Here is a 20586-nt window from a genome sequence, read left to right on the forward strand (position 1 = left end):
TATTCTCCGGTCTGGGGTGCTGCCTTGTCCTGTGGTATATCATCAGCGGATATCAGAGAGGCTACGCCAGATAGGCGATGCCTAGAAGATGGCATCCGTTCACGAGAACAAGATATTGTCCCCTTTGGTGTAGCATGCGGCGAAAACCTCCCGTATTGGGAGAGACCCTCGTCCTGCAGTGGACAGGCTGACGATGGGGATTTCATTTATGTGTGTGCGTCGTGCGTGCGTCGTGCGTGTATATGCATGTAAGCGCTGTATTATACGCAGCTACAGTACAGGAGGCGATGGTACAGTGAACTGTGGCTAAGGCGTCTGTTGTGCATAACCTTTTGAACTTTTGTAGGTGACGTAATCCCTGCAAAACATAGGTTAGTGTGGTGTTTCACATAATAAATAAATGAAAGCTGCTATACATTCAACATTCCTCAATATTGCGGCAACCTAGATAAACATGTACACAGGCAATGTTAGTTGTGGTTTTTTTTCGTGAACATTGCTAAATATGTAAAAAACCACCCTCCCGAAATTAACGTATCCTTACGTACATGTACTACATCGCCAACATTTAAGTTTGCTGTATGGGATCATTTGAATTTTTAGGCAGCTTATGTAACTCCCCATACGATCGTTTAACATATGACATTTGCCAACATTTGGCAACATTGCTTGCTGCAACGCGAAAAAAGCGTCCAAAGGGCAACGTTGCCCATGCATTGTTTTTAAACATTGCATGAATGTATCCGACGTTGGCCCACATTTGGCAACATTGGTGCAACGCAAGAGAACGTGCATGTGGGGCACATTGCCTATGCGCTGTTTGTAAACGTTGCGTGAATGTTGTTGAATGTGTCCAACGTTGGCCCACATTTAGCAACATTGGCGCAACGCAAGAAAACGTGTATATGGGCAACATTGCCTATGCGTTGTTTGTAAACGTTGCGTGAATGTTGTTGAATGTGTCCAACGTTGGCCCACATTTGGCAACATTGCTGCAACGTGAAAAAACGTGCATACAGGCAACGTTGCCTATACATTGCTTGTAAACATTGCGTGAATGTTGCTGAATGTGTCCAACGTTGGCCCACATTTGGCAACATTGCTGCAACGTGAAAAAACGTGCACACGGGCGACGTTGCCCACATGTTGTTTGTAAACGTTGCGTGAATGTTGTTGAATGTGTCCAACGTTGGCTTACATTTGGCAACATTGCTGCAACGTGAAAAAACGTGCATACAGGCAACGTTGCCTATACATTGCTTGTAAACGTTGAGTCAATGTTGCTGAATGTGTCCAACGTTGGCCCACATTCGGCAACATTGTCACCACGTTGTGTAACGTTGCCTAACGTTACGCAACATTGGCAACACGGCAGAAACGTTGCGGCAACAATTTGTGCTACTAGGGGTGTTACTATAAATTTAACGAAGACGTGACTCTTTTTGCTCAATAAACCTCCACACTGGTTAGATGCCTGGTATAGAATCAGAACGCGCGTATATACACACTGGGAGATTTGGAACTCAACCTACAGTTTTTGCAGTCTATAGTGCATGTCGGCAAACTTTCATGCCTTGACAACGTAAAGTGATGTGACAAAACGCGTTCGAGCGTTCGGCAAGGTTGCAAAAACTGTTTTACCTTACATATGATTACCGGGAATCGTGATGCCTCCTGCCAAAGCCGACAGCCTTGAAGGCCTAGAATTTGTTTTGGCCTTCCATTTTCGCTGTTGTCGGTTATTAGCAGCTGACTGTTCCTTTTGTTCGAATGCTTACATGAGAAGCTGACGCCTAGCTCCGACTCTTCGCGCTCCGCACAGGACCGGCTTCGCAAGGAATGGGGTGGCGCCGGCAATGTTTCTCCCGTAGCGGTATCCAAAACTACACTTTAATTGACACCATGAGCTAGTGTATGCGATTTTAAGCCTATTATTATGATAAAAAGTTACCCACACGCCAATTCTGGTGCGGACAAGCATCAGACGTTGACCGAGCGCAAAGAAACAGCAGGGAGAGCGCTCCTGAGTGAAGCAGACGACAAATGCGAGAATCCCTAAGCTGACGTCACGGAGGCGCGCTTCGCAGCGCCGCCTGTGTTCGCGCTCACCGCCAATAGATACTTTTTCAGACCTGCCCTTCAGGAGAGGAATTAACCAACCTCTTGGGCGGGTGAGGAGCATCGCTAGGCGGATGTGACGTCACGTTTGCTCGCAGCGTTCCCGCGCGGTATGTTTACATTTTTCCGAGTGCTGCCTACACAGCGTACGTGCCGTAGCCATAGAGGTAGCGATTCAAGTAGTCGCGTTCGACTTATGCGGTCAACGCAAGAATTCATAAACTGGCGATGGTTGTCGCCCTGTCAGTCGTCGTTCAACAGCTCCAGCGTCTTCTGGCACAACAGCAAATCCTCCCTGTTCTGTGCAACAGGTTTGCAGTTATCTGTTACCATCGGCCGACCAGGTGAGTGTTTTTTGGCGGGTTTGCAATCAGTTCGCATATCTCCTACTGCAAAGCGTGCTTTCTGCTTGCGGCAGTTATATTAGCGACGTTTACGAAATTGTTAACGGCGCATGCTCACCGTCTTGCATTATTGTTGCTGTTTATGCTGCTCTGTTCGCGTCTGTCGGCGATCGCAAGCTGTTGGCGGTTTGTTGCACGGCGCGGAAACCCGTCTCGCCCGTGGCGCTTCTTTGTCTCTTCAATGTGGCGTCATTAACATCGCTTGTTATCCTATACGATTTTTCTAGGCAACGTGAGTTGTGCTAACCTCTCTTAATGTTGTAACGAAAATGAACTTGCTGTGCGATCTATACGTGAAGTTAGAGCGTGACAGAACGCTGTTGGCAAGGTTTTCGTGTGCGCGTGTGGTTCGTGACGGCGTTGTAACACGCTGCTTTAGCCTCTTGCACTTCTTTCCTGCTCTTGCTTGTCAGGAGTGCCTGCCAAGGGATGGTTACTTCGTTATTTGTTTTCATATTTAATAGTGAACCACTCAGCGTTTTATAACTCATGCAAATGCAGGCGGAACGACCCCGATAACAACGCAGGGCAGGGGCAGTGCTTGTGTGGTCTTCTCTGTCGTTTGCCCTTCTTTTCAGTCGTCGTAGATTATTTACTGTTGCGTGAATGTTGTTTGATTATTCACGTTTCATTTTTCTCTTGAAGCATCTCCTGACTGCAGTCACGGTGCTCCTATCCTGCGTGCAGCACTCATCCTGCCATTCTAGTGGGAACTGATGTTCGCAAGCCACTTGTCACGACCTAACGGGTTCCCGCCCTTGCCTGGCTTATAATTGATGGTATACTTCAGATACACTGCTGCGTTCTCTCTCTGCATACATTTAAAGCGAGTGTTTACACTAACACAGCTGTGGATAGCCATGAAGACAGCAGCGTGTGTACTGGAAATGCCAGTGAAAACAAAACCAAACGATCTACAGATCTATGCCAGCTTGACCATTACAAATCTTTCAGCGAGTATCAAAGCAATGGACAGCTGGGGATATCTCGTGCGCTAAATTGTGTTCTTCTTTCTGTTTGTTTTCTATTTGCTGGTATAAATTTATGAATTGATAGTATGAGTAAAGTAGACAGAGAACAAAGTGATTGCGTTGCTCTTAGAAATGCCTTACACGAAATAAAACTGCTTCCTGCAAGTTCGCACTGCTTAGTGCGGGGAAAAAAGTTCCGTATAACAAATAATTTGGTGCACCCAAACCCATCTGTGGTGAACATATGTCATGTATGGATTATTTAAGGGCATGTTATTAGCTTTGGCAAAACAAGAAAGTGACCTCTTTGTTGTGCAAAAAACTAGTTTAGTTGTTATTTTGGCTCTTGTCTGTCCAGTGTCAACAGGAATAGTAGCCTTGACGCACGATTTTGCGGACACTTTCCTGTCACCTTCCTTCAATGTAAACACAGTGGTGGTGAAGATGCCTGGGCAATCAAAAATCACATGATGACAGGCAGTTACATTCTACCATGAGGAGCACCCTCCACAAGCCGTGAGGCCTTGCTCTGTTTTCAGCTGGGGCTCCTTTCGTTGCCAAGTGCCTTGGTCTTTTTGGGTAAAGCTCCCAAAACAAGGTGGTCTTGTCCCTGTTGGAATTGTGATGTTGATCATACTTTTCACCCACAGCTTTCCAGTTCATTTCACTTTTCTAGCCCAATTCTAATGTTATTAGTGTAGGGAAATCTGGTGTCCAGCAGCTTGCGTTTCAAAGGGAATAGATATAGCAACTACATCAAGCACTAGCTGATGCTGATGCTTAGTGGACTTTGCTGTGAGCCGTTCAAAGCACCACAAGGGGAAGCAGTGCTGGTCTTATGTAGTGTACTACTTTGGAGCTGCAAAATTACAATGCACCTTTCATTACAATGCACCTTTTTTACCTCAATTTTTTATGCTGCAGTGGAAATCATGCGAATGCATGTTTGTAAATGTCCATTCCACCAACAAATTCATGGCATGCCTTGACAGTAGGCGCAGTTTTATGCATCTAGATAATCACCTGTGCCCATTTATCACAGGCCTGCAATTTGCACATGGTCGGATTTAAGCACCCTAAATGTGGCAAGTGTAACCGACAGTAACACACAATCTTGAAAACTCTACCTTATCAACGCGAAAGCAATAAGTGGCCCATTGACTAAGAAGCCACTATCCGCTGTCTGTACTAGCACAACAGCTCCTAAACCGGCCGGCAGTGCAAAGAGTGGATTGAGTTCAAAACTTTGGGAAGAGTTCAAACCACATAGGAATCAAACCCAGGACATCCCTAGTGCAAGTCCAGCACCACATCCTTGACACCACTATAGCTCAGTGGGTCTAGCTGACTAAAGGTGGACCCAGGGAGCGCATTATGACCTTAAACTGAAAAAAGTCCACAGGTACAAGCAACCCGACATACAGTGAGTTTTAAATTTATTGGCAATTCATTAGGCCACACGCTTAAAGGCCAACTGAACTCAAATTTTCGACAACGTAAAAATAATGTCACCTTATAGTACACAGAAAAAGGGTGCGAAATGCAAAATACTGTGTTTCAAACATGAACGCGCGCGACGCAAACGGCTCGCGAAATTGGCGTTTTCGGAACCGAAGCTGAATAGAAAAGGCGGCCATTACCGGCGGCCGGACGTGAGGGAACGGAAGCGGCCGCGCTTGCACCGACGGCTGCTCACAGCCGCCTTCAAATGCGCGTGGTAGCGTCGCGGTTTGGCACTGCTATTTCCACAGAACTTCCACCAACGTTTGCCCATGATAATGGAGTTATGCCCAATTCCGCCATCGTGTTGCTATCAATCGAGGTGAAGTAGACCGTCCGATAGTAATTTTTTTCCACCAGAATAACTGCCGCAGTGGCGATTCTTGGCATTGCGAGTAAAAAAGCGGACCCGGATTTACAAAGCTACCTGCTTCTACGATATCGAAAAGTAGCTTTCGTTAGCCGGCGCCTCGGAAATCACATCGCTCAGTTTGAAGGGAACAAACTGCAAGCAGGCGGAGATCAATCACTATTTCTACAATACATTAGGCACAGACAGCTTCGTGAATATCGGCCTAGTATTTTTCACCTTGCTGCACATCGATAATCGAATTTAAAAAGTGGTCTGAAACTATAAGCCAGCTTCCACATCTAAATGATGTACTAAAACACAAAAAAGTTTCGTATATGTGGCACTGTTTTCTGCTTTCACCAGAGGCATGTGCTGCTGAAAACACTTTACTTTCAAGTGAACTATATCTAATGCTCTACCACTAGTAAATACTTCCCTTGAGAATTGAACAAAAAATCTAGTTTATTTTTTAGGAGAAAAGCAGTTTCGTTAGCTTTCGCACTTTGCGAGGACGAAGGCCGATATTTGTTCGGATGTATTTGTTACTACGAGAAAGGCTGATTTTGGTTCACTTAGCGAGTGAGGCAAAAGACGACAAAATGTTTATACCTGCGTGTACAGCAACTCTAGTTAGGTCGTGAAACTTTTGGAAAGGTCTAAAAGGTGGCGTTGGGCCAGCCCAAATATGGCTGATATTGGACGGGGAAGTGCAAATGGTCAAGAATTTATAATGTATCTCTTCTGTGGTAGGTGCAAAAGAAGTGACAAATGTAGGGCAACTGCTTGTTTCGCGCTTTGTTTTCCCTTGAGTAAAATATTTTCAAGTAAAAATAGTTTGTAGGCTTCTAACCTCTTTCATTGCATTGAAAAAAAAGGCGGATATTGCTACCTATGCGGTTAGTTTTAAACATGTGATGATGACGGCGGTACAGCGCGCTGGTGTAGCAGAGAAATCCCGGCCGAACGCATTCCTGCAGCCGGCGCAGCGCCATTTAAGACGCCGGAGAAGCGCGAGCTTCACGGGACAGGTTCCCCAACCTCCGTCACAAGGCCGCTCGGAACTGGTTTCGGCGACTCTCCACCAGGTGCATACGTCGTCTGCTCGGGGGTGCTTTGAACGAAGGTACCTGGCGTGCTCTGTAATACCGGAGCTAAGGATTTCGCCATGGTGACTTTAAGAGCATAGACTACCTATCGGGGTCAAATTTGGACAAACAAAAATTTCAGTGCAGTTGGCCTTTAAGCTACAGCACATAGCCGTAACATCCCCACTCAGGTGAATTGGCCAGTCACGATGATAGCTGCTGTCAGAAGCTAATGGCTGTTTCACCAATTCCCGTTTGTCTTAAAACAATGCTGCTTAAATTACACACTGGCCAACTGCACCTCGTCGAGTATATTTTACGCTCCTAGCATTCTGCAGTAGCCTTGTTTAGTGTTAAAGAACTACGTATTTGATCACATGTGAAGACTGCGATTTCTGTTAGAGCATTTTGTGCTTTCAACCTGGATTGGTTGACGCTCGTCAATTCAACACTGGCTGCAAACTTTGATTGTGGTGTAATAAACACAAAACCTGGGTAGAGTAAAAATACTGAAGAGTAAATTATGCTAGGCTTATACATTGCACAGCGTAGCTGTAAACATCAAAATTCAACTTTTTAGGTTTCACGAGGAAAAGCTCAGCATAACTTGGGCCAGCTATAAAGGGTAACTGCAGTGGAGGGCTATAGGTTAAGTCAGGCCACCTATAAATCTTTGACATGCTTCGAAATCTTGGCACACAGGCATTTGTTTTTGTTCTACCTAAACCAATGCTTTGGACTTTGGCCAAATGTTTTGTACGGGTTAAACTGCACAATGCAATTGCAAATAAGAATTGAACAAACATACTGTTGTGTCCATTCGAGAATGCAGTGCTTGCCTAATATCGAAAATTGCATCCAGCATTCCAGCTATCGATTCAAGAAATGTACTTGTATGTCCAAGAGACAACCTCAAACAAAAAGTTACCCTACTTCAACTGCATTCCTTGCATATTTATTTATTTGAAAATATTTAGCACGAAAACAACAGAATGGTACAAACAGTCAGCGCTGTCACTTTTCGTGCTCTCTCTCTCGTGGTGTGTTGTTTTTCCACGGTTTATTAATTTTAAAAATATGCCACATTTGCTATTTTAGTTGGTTTTATTTGTTTTGATGTTATGCTGTGTTGCTAAGGAAACTTTGTAAATTTCACCTCCAAGAAAAAATAAGAATACATAGCATTTGTAAGTGTATGCTTCTTGATGGATAGCAACTCTCACTATATGAAAGTGAAGCCAAGAAAACACCAAAGTCGTCACAAACACTGAAGAATGTTTATTGACACTTGCTGGACAAGCACCAAGGCACCATAATGCTGCTCACACAAGAGTGCGAAGCATGCTCCGTGGCTAAAACCACTTGATAAAAATACAAGCAGGCGCTTATCTGCCCCCAGGTGACCGTGAATGAAAATGTGACATGCGCAACACTGGAAATCAACAAAAGTTATTGGGTCAGGCATAAGTGAAAAGTGCGGGCAAAAGTCGAGGGCACTTTCATGTTTTGGATGACGAGACTGCTGGCACAAGACAGGAAGGATCGAAGGGTGCTAACTCAGTATTGTATGGTTACAAATACGTGCAGATTGCTACTCACTGGACCAAAAGTGCTTGAACTTTCTATGTCTCGCCAGTGGAATATGCCATGCCAAAAAGGCATTGCAGAAAAGTTAACTCTCTCTGACAATGATAATGATCGTCGGTAAAGAAGTGCAGAAAAAAAACGCTTCCTGCAGTCAAACAAATCAGGACCCTCGCGGTGTGAAACCAACATCTATTCTGTGACACCATTACAACATGGTCGAAGCAGTTTGAATCTGGATAGCGGTGCATCGACATGCAAAATTAGACAAAAATAGTGCACCTCACAATCTAATGACGACGACAGCTGAACGCGAAGCTTTCGTCATGCAAAGTCAAGCGGCGAAGTTTCAAAGACACTGCCATCAAAAGTCCAAACTGCATGCAAGTAAAAGTGATAGCTCAATGAGGCAACGTCCAAGCTCAGATGACAATCAAGCAAGGAATCCCTCACGAGAAAACTTTCAGTTAAACTGAAAGACAGGTCCTTCCCACTAACTTACAACCAAATTCCTTAAATGATCTCTTGCGTCCCTCCTACCCACCTAATTTAGCGGAGGCAGTGTGGGACACTCTCCTGCATTTCATATACCGACCCACTATTTTTCCCTTGCTATTTCCCACCCATACCCGTCGTGAACTTTAACTAATCGCTACTTCTAAGGGGGTCTGATGCACTAGCAAGAGGCCCCCGGGTGTTATTTTTTACATTTCAATAAACGTTAAAAAAAAGCCATTATTGTCGTAAGACAAAAGCGTGCACGTTTTTTTTCCTTGCAATTACAGCAACTAATGAACACATGACAGAACAAGTAACAGAGAGCAATGATGAAACTGACAACCACAGATTTGCACATAACTGTGGAGAGGAACTCTCTGGATAGGAGACTGACCAATAGAAGAGCACAGCAGCTGCGGCTGAACCTTCCCACACAGCTGAACAGAGACGAAGAATACGGCAAATGGACAAAATTAAGGGTTGGGAGTCTTAGTAGCCACTGTACTTTCTTATCAACTAGGCGTGTGGCTGGATGGTATAGATGAACAGCAACGTGGGAGCTAGAGGACTGCTTGCTGGCGACACTACTACCACCCAGTAGTCTGTACTCCACAGTACACAGTAGGAGGAAACAAACTGGAAGTGGGACTTCGAATTGACATGATGTTACAAATGAAAAAAGTGCTGCGTGGCTGTCACAAGTCAAGGTCAATCACCCTTAAGGGGAGGTGCCAAAACCCCTTAGAGAGAAGATGAAGACATGACATTGCATCTAGTGGCTAAAAATGACCCATTCATGTAGCGCCCCATCGTAAAAGGGGGTTGATCTTCACTCATTTCCTGAAATAACGTTTTAAACAGGTTCATCCAGGGCAGTTGCCACCAGCACCCTAGAGTAGTATGGTGGAAACACACCACAATCTTTGCTTTTTGGAAGTCTTTTACCAGGCTGTCTACCAAAAAACTCAAATTCTTTTTTTCTAAGGGGGCACCCTGGTCTTAAACAAAAAAAACATGGTTTTTACAGTTAGGACGATAAAAATTGGGTGATGCATGTGGTTTTTCATTGAAATTGTAGATATAAAGTTTGTTTCTGTGTAAAACAACTATATTCAACTTTATTTGGCTTTTATGTTTGATTTTTTGACAGCCTTTGTAAAAAAACTGCTTGAGGGATGCAGCTGAACAAGGTACCGGTGAACTGTGCACAAATCAAGGACTGACTGCCATAAGACTAACATTATCATTATATATGGTCTGTAGCAGAAGTGACAGCTGTTTGAAGTTTGGGCCTGGACGGCAACACCAGTTTTCCTGGTTCCCATTTTCTAGGCCCAAACTCCACATGGCTGTAACTTCTGCTACAGACCAGATAGAATGATAATGCTAGTCTTATGGCAGTCAGTCCTTGATTTGTGCACAGTTCACCGGTACCTTGTTCAGCTGCATCCCTCAAGCAGTTTTTTTACAAAGGCTGTCGTAAAATCAAACAAAAATCCAAATAAATGTGAATAGAGTCGTATTACACAGAAACAAATTTCATATCTACAGTTTCAATGAAAAACCACATGCATCCCCCGATTCTTATCATCATAACTGTAAAAATAAAGTTTTTGATCAAAAACTGATGTTACTTTCTAACTCGAAGCTTTCTGGCCAGCTCCGGCCTCGAAGGTCAGCTGCGCCTGATCAAAAGGACTGTCAACGCGGCTTGAGCTCAAGGCATCCTGGAATGAGGACACCTCTCTGAAGCATTTTCCGCATTTAATTAAAGTTTATTCTCTCTCTCTCTCTTGCGACTTGAGTCAAAGTCCAAAATCGACCGTAATGCTTCGACCGTATCAGAAGGGCGCAGTCTGACAGACAATGGTTTCATAATGCAAGGGACACTGGTTTCATTATGACCGTGGAAAGCGTTTTTTCTTGAGGTGCTTGATGTGCTTTTGCTTATCATCCTCATCGCTTTGTGAAACTCACTGTGTAAAGTTATCTTTCCTGCAGTGCATTATGTAGCCACATTGAATGCAATCAGTGAGGTCCTGAAAGCTTCACTTTAACAACAGGAGTTACGTGCTCGTCAAGACCCTCGTCTCGCAGCAAACTTCTCTTCACCAGCAGGCACAGGCTAGAGCCCAGTCAGCAGGTGCTGCAAAGACATGATGAGAGTATTTAAGCACGAACCTCAAGATGGAAAGGAGGCGGAGCAAAGAGCAAGAAAAATGCATCAGGAGGAGACTGCAAGCTCTGGGATGAGCAAGCTAGGTGTGGTGCTGTCAGGACACTGATGTCGCAACCCAAGCCTGGGAACAAGCGGAGCAATAGCGCAGTTTTTCCAGCCTCCTCTGGAACAGTGATTCAGCTTCTCATGATTACCATCTTAGCCACCATGACTGCTCTAAAAAATTTGTCACAATAGCAATGAAGAACCTTTCAGAAATACTGGACTGCAACCCAATAGATGGTATTCACTGAAAATTTCAGAGGGAGATTTCTTCACCCGACAACACTGGAAACCACCACGTCTGTGCCTGCGCTTTGTGCCCACACCTCGCAGAAAAAAGAAAACCTCGGTGCATATCGTCTGCACCACATCAACCCGATTGTCGGCCTTAGTATTAAGAGAAGACCTATTAATTGCACTCAAATTACGTGGTGGTGCTCTCCTTGCCCTCAAGAACTTTGCATCACTGTAGAGTGAAACTGCGGCTATGAACGAAAGCGACACGGCATGCCAGAGGCAACGCTGCAGTCGCCTGCGACTACCGATGTTGACACAAGTGCCGTTTAAGGCACAGTTGAAAACAAAAACCAAATATTGCTTTCGAAGAAATGCTTTATGCACACGCCGATTTATATTTATATTCTATATTTATATTAAATGAAGCCAGTGCACGTGATGCCATCTCCCGAGTTGTGCCATGCTTGCACCGCTCACCCCCTTGCTGGTAGCCATGTGCTCGTACCGTGGTCAACCTCAAGTCTTCCCCCCTTTCCTTTGAAATCCTATGTGTGCACGCACAACTCACCACATGCTGTCGAAAAAGAAGAAATAAAAACGTGCATCACTAGAAAGCATAGCTGCTACCCCAGCAACAAGTGGAGGGGGCAACCTTTTGTTTGCTTTGCCCGAGACGACTGCCTAGAATGGCGGATTACCAGCCCACGCATGTGCAGATTGCTAATAGAAAAAGGTCCATTACCGCAATCTCATGGAGTCCGACGTATCACAGACGCTGCGGCACATACAGGGTCGCCCACTTGTGGGCCACACCAGTGAATACAACCTATGAAGTGCTATACCCACCACCGATATAGCATTATCTAGGTGCAGTCAGAAACACTTTTTTATATGTTTACACGTATTTTCAAGCGTGCGGAGGCTCAACATGGCTGCTTGTCACTGCTTCTGACCGATCATCCATGCGTCGATCCCACCAATCTGGCTGCCACAAATCACGGTAATAACGCAGAAGTCTTCAATTGTGGGCCGGACTGACACACACGATTCGCGCCAGGGCTGTCAAGCTGGCGTGGCAACTTTCTGATCGCGGCGTTAACACGCCACAGTGGTTCAAATACTTGCCCAGTATGAAGGTAGCTATTTCTGTCGTCGTTGGTTTGTCGCATAATGCATGCTTTACTGATGTTTAAGTGCAAGACCTGGCAAGCTTCTCTAGCTCGCCCAGAATTTCTCGATACGCAACTCTGAGCTGACGTGTGAGCACGTCTGTTTGTCGTGTGGTTCCTTGTTAATGAGCCAGACCATGCAACTGAACGGTACGAATGCAGATTTGATGCTTTCAGCGCGTTTCACTTCTTTCTTCGATCAACAAGAGAGAAACTGTCAGTAATGCTCGTAGAAAGACGGGGCGAGTCAGAAATGCTGCTTGGACACTTCCTAGTACCATATAAATAGTGTACTTAATCTTCCCAAGAGCCAAAGTATCATTTTAGGTTGTAGTGAAACAGACCAGAAAACACCCCTGCCCTTTTTCTTGTCCTTTCTCTTTGAAGCACTCCTTTGTTTATGTATTGAAAACCAATTTATGCAGCGGCACACTTCATTAGTTATTTGTGTATACGGCTAATTTTTTACATTTTAACATTTATATGTTCTCATTGTAGTATGATACTAATCTTGATCAGTGCATTTTTGAAGCAGAGGTGGTTTTATTCAGGTGGCAGTTCCTTTTCTCTACAAAAAAGTGCTTGCTGTAAACAGGATCAAACAACAAAAAGGAAATCTGTTTTAAGTAAGGAGGAAAAAGGTTCACGTCAATTTATAAGGCTGAGACAAAGATTATGGCAGTCACTACACAGGCTGCGGTTCCCGTAGGGCTAACAAGCGATTTGCAAAAAACTGGACAACACTTCCCATGGTGCGGAAACCGAAGATGTACTCCTGCAATTAAAACACGGAATTATCGCTGCCCGTTCAAAGGTAGATAATTGAGCCATTTTGGCACTTGATCTTTAGAAAGCTTTGATCGTTTATCACACCAGGCTATTTTGTGTAACGTTGCCACTTTCACTCCGGGTCGCCGCACATACAACTATATCCGTAACTTCCTTTCAGACCGCACGGCTGCTATTCAGCTCGGTGACCTACAATCCGACACTATCCATTTCCCAACCATTGGCACGCCTCAAGGCGCAGTATTATCCCCACTCCTATTTAACATTGCCCTAATCCACCTTCCCAGTAAGCTCGCCGCGATCCCTCGCTTACTCCACAGCATATAGGCCGATAATATTACGCTGTGGACCACCAGAGGCAGCGACTTTCAAACCGAGGAGGTTCTCTAACAGGGAGCTGACTTAGTTACCGCCGCCGCGCACGTTGGGCTTGGATGCTCACCTGAAAAATCTGAGCTTTTAATCCTCCCCGCAAAATCAACCGGCAACCCAGCCCAGACACCCACCATTGAGGTCCGGATTGATGGTAGGGATGTTCCCCAAGTGGAAGTCCTGAAAATACTTGGGCTCTGCATACAGCGCAATTGCGCAAACATTAAGTACCTAGCACAGCTGACTTCTCAGGTGAATCAGACGATCGCCCTCATCCGCAGGATTGCTGCCCGCAACAAGGGGCTCAAAGAAACGGAGCGTATCCGGCGGATACAGGCATTTGGGCTCAGCCTTCTCACTTACTCCCTCCCGTATCTTTTGCCCTCGCGTACCAAACTTTCGAAAGTCAACTGCCTCATTCGAAAGACCTAAAAAACGGCGCTACAAATCCCTCAGAGCATTACCACTGCCAGACTCGAGAAACTCGGCATTTACAATACTGCGGAGGAACTCATTGAAGCCCACCTTATCGGTCAGCTAAATAGGCTCTCATCCACCCCCACCGGTCACACTCTCCTTGTTACTCTTAACCTTAAAGCCCCTATCCTCTGTGATGACAGGCTCCCGGTACCAGCCGACATTCATGGCTCCCTCACTATCCACCCTTTACCGCACAATATCACCCTGTTTTCAACAAGCAGCGTAGGGAACTACGAGCACAAGCACTTACAGAGAAATACCCCGTCCACCTCACTACGGTTTACGTGGACGCAGCTTGCTATCGATGGCAGGTTGCATACGCTGTCGCAGCAGTAATCAACCATCCCAACACTCCTCCTCTTAAATCCCTAACAGACCGCACCAACTGACCCGCTGAGGTGGAAGAGGCGGCAATAGGTGACCGGTAAAAAGCGCAAATGCTCGTGGGTGCATTGTCTGCTCCCGCGGAGTTCTGTTACTTCCGGTTCGAGAGCTCTCCTGGCCTCCCATACGCCGACGGCTTTCACGCGCGCTTGTGCTTGTTGTTTATCTGTTTCCACTGAAAAAAAAACCACTCATGCATCGCAAATTCAATGTGTAACAACAATGAATTCTTCTAGGGGCTTCTCTGAAAGGTTAGCACTCTGTGACAAATAAACAACATGCACACACGCGCGTGAAAGCCACCGGCGTACGGGAGGCCAGGCGAGATCTCTAACCGGAAGTGGCTGGAGCAGACAACGTACCCATGAGCCTTTGCGCTTTTTACCGGTCACCTATCGCGCTAGCCCTTACACATAGGCCGCCCCCTATCACTATCATCTCGGATTCGAAAACGGCCATTCGAAATTACGCCAGAGGCATGATCTCGCCCCTAGCGCTCGGAATTCTCCTAAAAAATCCTGCTACCATGCAAATAAAGCTGATTTGGACTCCGGCCCACATGGGCGTGGGGGGAAATGAGGCAGCACATAGGGCCGCTCGAGAGCTCACCGACCGAGCAGGCCCTAGCCTCGAACCCTTTCACGGAGCCCTATCAGCTCGGGACAGTCTCTTGACCTTCCAAGACATTACGGCACATTACCGCCTCTTACGCCGCCAGCTCCCCCCGCACACCCGGATTTATCCAACAGGGAAGAACGGCTATGGCGACTGGTGCAAACCCATACCCTCCCATGTCGCTGCCACCTGCACCGTATTTATCCTTCCGTCTACCCCTCCACCAACTGCACGGCCTGTGGAGCAGTGGAAACACTGAACCATCTTCTTTGGAACTGTCCCCACAACCTCTATCCTCTCTTAGCAGACGGTGGGCACTGGGCTGAGGCACTGGGCAGCTCTGACCTGTCTACCCAACGGGTGGTCATGGCGAGGGCTGCTGCGGACACCGGTCACCACGTCCCCTAAGGGGCCTTTAAAGGCTCAATAAAATGTTTGTCCTCCTCCTCCCATGGTGCGGTCACATGCGGTTCTGCACAGATGGCATCTGGCCCCATTTTGTCTTACTGGCAATGAAAACTGCCTGCTTCAAAATAACAAAGACATTTTTTTGCCACATTTATTTTCAGGCAAAAAGTGTTGTGCAGCCATTGCATGTAATGTTGCCTAGTATGAAAAATTGTGCTCAATAGGTTTCTGAGGAAAGCTGGTTTCGAGAATTGCATTGTGCCATAGGACAAAACAAAATTAACTATAAATGAAAAACAACACAACAAAAGACCTGAGTTTTGCCATGCATATTTTTGTGGTCCTTTTCTATCATGTTTACAACCAACATAGCCATACTGTTAATTACATTGCACCTTTGGTCTCATAGGTCACCCAGAAAGGAAAACAACTGAAGTCGAGGAAGTAGTGTAAGGAAAATTCACTTTATATTGTAAAACAACAACAGTATTAATGTATTCTTGAAAGCGTAAGAAACAACAGCCTCGCCTGGACCTTTTGCAAATGTAAAATAGTTTCTTCTTGTCTTCTTTTTATTTTATGGTGAAAGAATGGGGCTGCTTCTTTTCCTGCAGCTTGTTAAGTTGGCCATTTTGTATGTGATCAGGTATTTAAGCATTCAAGAGTAGACGTGTCCTGATCAGGTATATCTTGAGTCCAACTGAGTAAAGCGTATTCTGATTTTTATCATGCTAAGGGTCATATTCCGAATGCTCCCCATGAGCACAAACGAGTTGCAGTGAATGAATGAAGATAGCACGGAATTCTTTTATCAACACGTAAATGCCTAAGACTAGTTCATACTTCGGTTGCGGTTGCCCAGCAGTTGGGCAACACGCCACTATTTAAACTAAATGCATATACTACTCGATAGTTTCCCTCCAGCTTAGAGACTGCCTTTTCCATGTATTTTCTAGTTCATAAATATACCATAGAATGCTTGGCTGGGGTTTAATGCGTTGGCTGGGGTTTAATGCGTTGACGCAACGCCGGCGATAAGGCGCGCCGTAGTGGAGGGCTCCGGATTAATTTTGGCCACCTGGGGATCTTTAATGTGCGCCGAAATCTCGTACACACGCGCGTGTACGAGATCACGAACCACGAACAAGCACGGCATAAACTTAATGTGGTTGCCCAGCAGTTGGGCAACACACCACTATTTAAACTAAATGCATATGCTACTCGATAGTTTCCCTCCAGCTTAGAGACTGCCTTTTCCATGTATTTTCTAGTTCATAAATATACCATAGAATGCTTGGCTGCAGCAGCTCTCATAAATTACAAAATGACAAGAATAAGATGGGCATTTCTTCCACAGATGATCCCTTTGTATCATTCCTGACATGAAATAGCCAAGTGAATCTTTGGACCTTGGTAACAAACTGTTTCAAAGCACAGTGCAAACCGTGATGAACAAACAGCATTGCGTCAGGTGCATAGCCTGCGACACTGTGCAGCTGAAAAAAAAATCTATGTCTTTCTGCTTCATTTTCCTGTGTCTACTTATGCAAAGTGCCTTTATTAACAATAAAAGCAGGGCGGTAAGAGGGGTGTAAAACGTTTAAAGAGCGCACTGCAAAATAATGTGACACGCTTTTTTTTAACATTATGTATGAGCTGCCTCACGTAAGAGGCATTTCTTACAACATTCTTAGCCCTGTATGGCTTTCTCACACAGCTTAGATGTCGTGCGAAAAAGGCAACTTAGTCTAACAGCTCAAGGCGAGGTAGGTGCACCTTCTCCCGTTTGCACTCAAGAGTTTACATGAGAAGGCATGAAGTAATTGCATCATAATCGAGTAAACTGAGGTCACTTCACACTATGAGGCACAGGGCAGTGTGGTAGGCCTCTCACTCAAGGATCTTTAGCGTAAACCAAGACATCGTGTACAGAAGGTTAATTTTTTTGGCTTTATAAATTCAATGCAGCCCCGGCAGCCAAGAATCGAACCCAAGACATTGTATATCCCTGCAGCCATAGGAAACCATGCGAGATCTGAGCAATCTGGCCCCTGAGAAATCTCATTACGATGAATAAAGCTACCGTGCGATATTACTTAGTGTTTACAAAAACCAAGGATAGACAGCATAGGGGCACTAGATACATCCTTGCTTACACAAAACTCAAAAGTAAAATTGAGAAATTTATATATATGACGCGGGCATTTGAGGCACAGTATATCTATGGTGTTGACTAACACCATGTACTGTGCCCTGGCCGACCACGTAATTTATGTTCCTGCCTCCACTGGAAGCTGGAAAGCACTGTAAACGGCCCTGTGGTCAGCCATAACCCATTACACGCCCAAGACTACAGTGCAAACGTTGTCGTGACGGAAACCACGTACGGTGCTGTTTGCACGAAGGTCACGCCCGCCCACCTCATAGATTGTGCTATATCGGTAGTGCATATAACAATTTCTGGTGGAACTTCACTAGGTGGTACATATAGCATCATCCATAAATTTTCAACAGCAAAAAAATGAAGGTAGTAACTAAGCAGTGCATGAGCTATCCCTACCTCTTCATTGTTTCACTAGTCACTGAAAGACTTGTATTTGAAAATGTCAGGCTGGAATGGATGCATAGACCAGGTTGGTTTTTTGACATTGGCATAAATAACTAAACTTGATTTTTAGTACACACGCTGCTGTCTTCATGGCTATCAACTACCGTGTTACTGTAAACCCTCGCTTGAAATGTACACGGAGTGAGAACGCACTGGTGGATCTAAAGTATACCATCAAATAGAAGCCAGGAAAAGTCGGGAACCCGTTTGGTTGTAACAAGTGGCCTGCACTAGAATGGCAGTTCCCACTAGAATGGCAGGATGAGTGCTGCAGGCAGGCTAGGGGCACCGTGACTGCAGTCAGGAGATGCTGCAAGAGAAAGAAATGGAACATGAGGAATGAAGCACCATTGAGGCAGAAATAAATAAACAATCTAGGATGACTAAAAAAAGGGCAAACGAAAGCGAAGACCACACAAGCAGTGCTCTTACCCGCCCTGCGTTATCCGGGTCGTTCCCGCTGAATTTTCATCGGTTATTGAACGCCGATTGGCCCCACTATTAAAGATGAAAACACATAACGACTAAGCATCCCTTGCCAGGCACTCCTGGCAGCAAAAGTGCTGGATGCAGCAACGAGTGCAACACGCTAAAGTAGCGTGTTACAACGCCCTCACGAACCACACGAAAACCTTGCCAACAGGGACCTGTCACGCTCCTAACTTCACCAACAGATCGTACTGCAAGTTCATTTTCGTTACAATATTAAGATCGGTTAGCACAAGGCACGTTGTCTAGAAAAAGCGTCGAGGAAAACAAGTGATGTTAATGACGCCACATTAAAGAGACAAGTAAACGTCATGGGCGAGACGGGTTTGCAATGCGAGCGAGTTTCCGCGCCGTGCAACAAACCGTCAACAGCTCGCGATCGCCGACATACGCGAACAGAGCAGCATAAACAGCGACAATAATGCAAGACGGTGAGAACGCGCCGTTAAGAATTTCGTAAACGTCGCTAATATAACTGCCGCGAGCAGAAAGCAAGCTTTGCAGTAGGAGATATGCGAAATGATTGCAAACCCGCCAAAAAACACTCACGGTATTCTCGAGTTTTGTCCCTTTTGCGTCCCTTTCAAAAATGTCCCTTCTGGCGAGCCCTGATTGGCTAAAAGCAAACAACCGTAAGTGACGTAACCCGAGCGCGGCAAACCTACTGCAAACTTTTCTTCATGCTGCCCACGTCCACTGCTTAACCGGAAGTACGTCACGATGAAAGGGACGCAAAAGGGACGTTTTCAAAAGGGACAGTTACGAGAATACCGCCCCTGGTCGGCCGATGGTGGACAGTTGAACGCCCACAGATAACTGCAAAGCTGTAGGGCCAGAACACGCTGGAGCTGTTGAACGACGACTGACAGGGCGACAACCATCGCCAGTTTATGAATTCTTGTGTCGACCGTCGAACGCGACTACTTGAATCGCTACGGCACGTACGCCGTGTAGGCAGCACTCGGAAAAATGTAAACATACCGCGCGGGAACGCTGCGAGCAAACGTGACGTCACATCCGCCTAGCGATGCTCCTCACCCGCCCAGAAGGTTGGTTAATTCCTCTCCTGAAGGGCAGGTCTTTTTCAGTTCCGCATCTCCCCGCCGCGGCCATGGAGAGAAGGCGACCGGCCGCGACTCTCGCCACCGCGGCGCTGCGGTTGCGAGTTGCGCTAGGAGAGAGAGCGTCGTCTGCTAGCGGGGAGCGCGTTCCGCTCGGCATCTCCGGTCTTCGCCGCTTCTGGTTGCGTACTGCAAAGGAATGACTGTTCTCGGACGTTGCTCATCATTTTGTTGCGGCCGTTGCAGTTCGAGATCTATTCGAAACGGATGGTATTATGCAAGCAGTCGTGTACGTACGCCCAGGGATTTGAAGCAGTGGCTAAAATATCAAGAAAGACAGCGTTTTAAATGAACGCTCGCGTAGCAGTGGCTGTCAAGCGTGCACACAAATTCTCTTGCCATGCCAATTGCGCAAATTTATTGCATCACGAATGATATTTCCTCACACTACTGTTGAAGCAGCTTCCCGTTCAGTAGACAACATAGGTGATATCGTCCCTCACAACAACGGTCTACAGGATTGTATAGGCCCCCGCTTTCTTTCCGGCCCAGTAAAAAACAATTTGCCGACGCTGCCCCGGTTCTTCTTCGAGTGCTGCCGTTCTCCAGTTGGCTGGGAGCCGTATTGCCGCAGTGTTCTCGACTATCTGAGAAAAATTGGTGCATTGCTGGGGAACAGGCGCCTTAGAGAGCTCCTCTTGTCGCTCATTGGGAAAGTGCTCTCCTTTTGTAATCACCTAACTCGTGCGCAGACGCTACCTTTCTCTTTTTCGGAGACCGCCGCAGAGTCTGCTTCCTCAACAAGTTGCTGGGCAAGTTGGGAAAATTAACGGAAACTGCACCTTCCTTCAGTGCCCAGTAAGCCCGGCCGATCTCGACGACTTTACGTTAATGATCGCAATATCCTCTACGAGAAAATGAAGTCCACATACCTTGCGCGTTTTGGTTATCTCTTTGTCCGTGCGGGGAATTGCTCTTTTTTATTGGATGAGAAGCTATTGAACCGATGACGGCGCTAAAAAGTGACACTTCTGAGTGTTGCTTCTGTATCTGCTCGTACAGCCAGATGCGGAGCACGTTGGCATTGCGGTAAGCCAGGCTCATCAAAGAAAACACAGCGTCTTGACGGAGTCACGAAATCCTTGATGAAATCGGTACTGTTCAATAGCGTCACAAACTGAACGCACTGAAAGGGCAAGGTTCGCGCACAGGGGTCAAAAACAAACGCAAACGAAAGGAAG

The sequence above is a fragment of the Haemaphysalis longicornis genome, unplaced genomic scaffold, assembly GCF_048455015.1.
Source record: "Haemaphysalis longicornis isolate Haplotype H1 unplaced genomic scaffold, Haemaphysalis longicornis Haplotype H1 scaffold_13, whole genome shotgun sequence".
NCBI lineage: Eukaryota > Metazoa > Arthropoda > Arachnida > Ixodida > Ixodidae > Haemaphysalis > Haemaphysalis longicornis.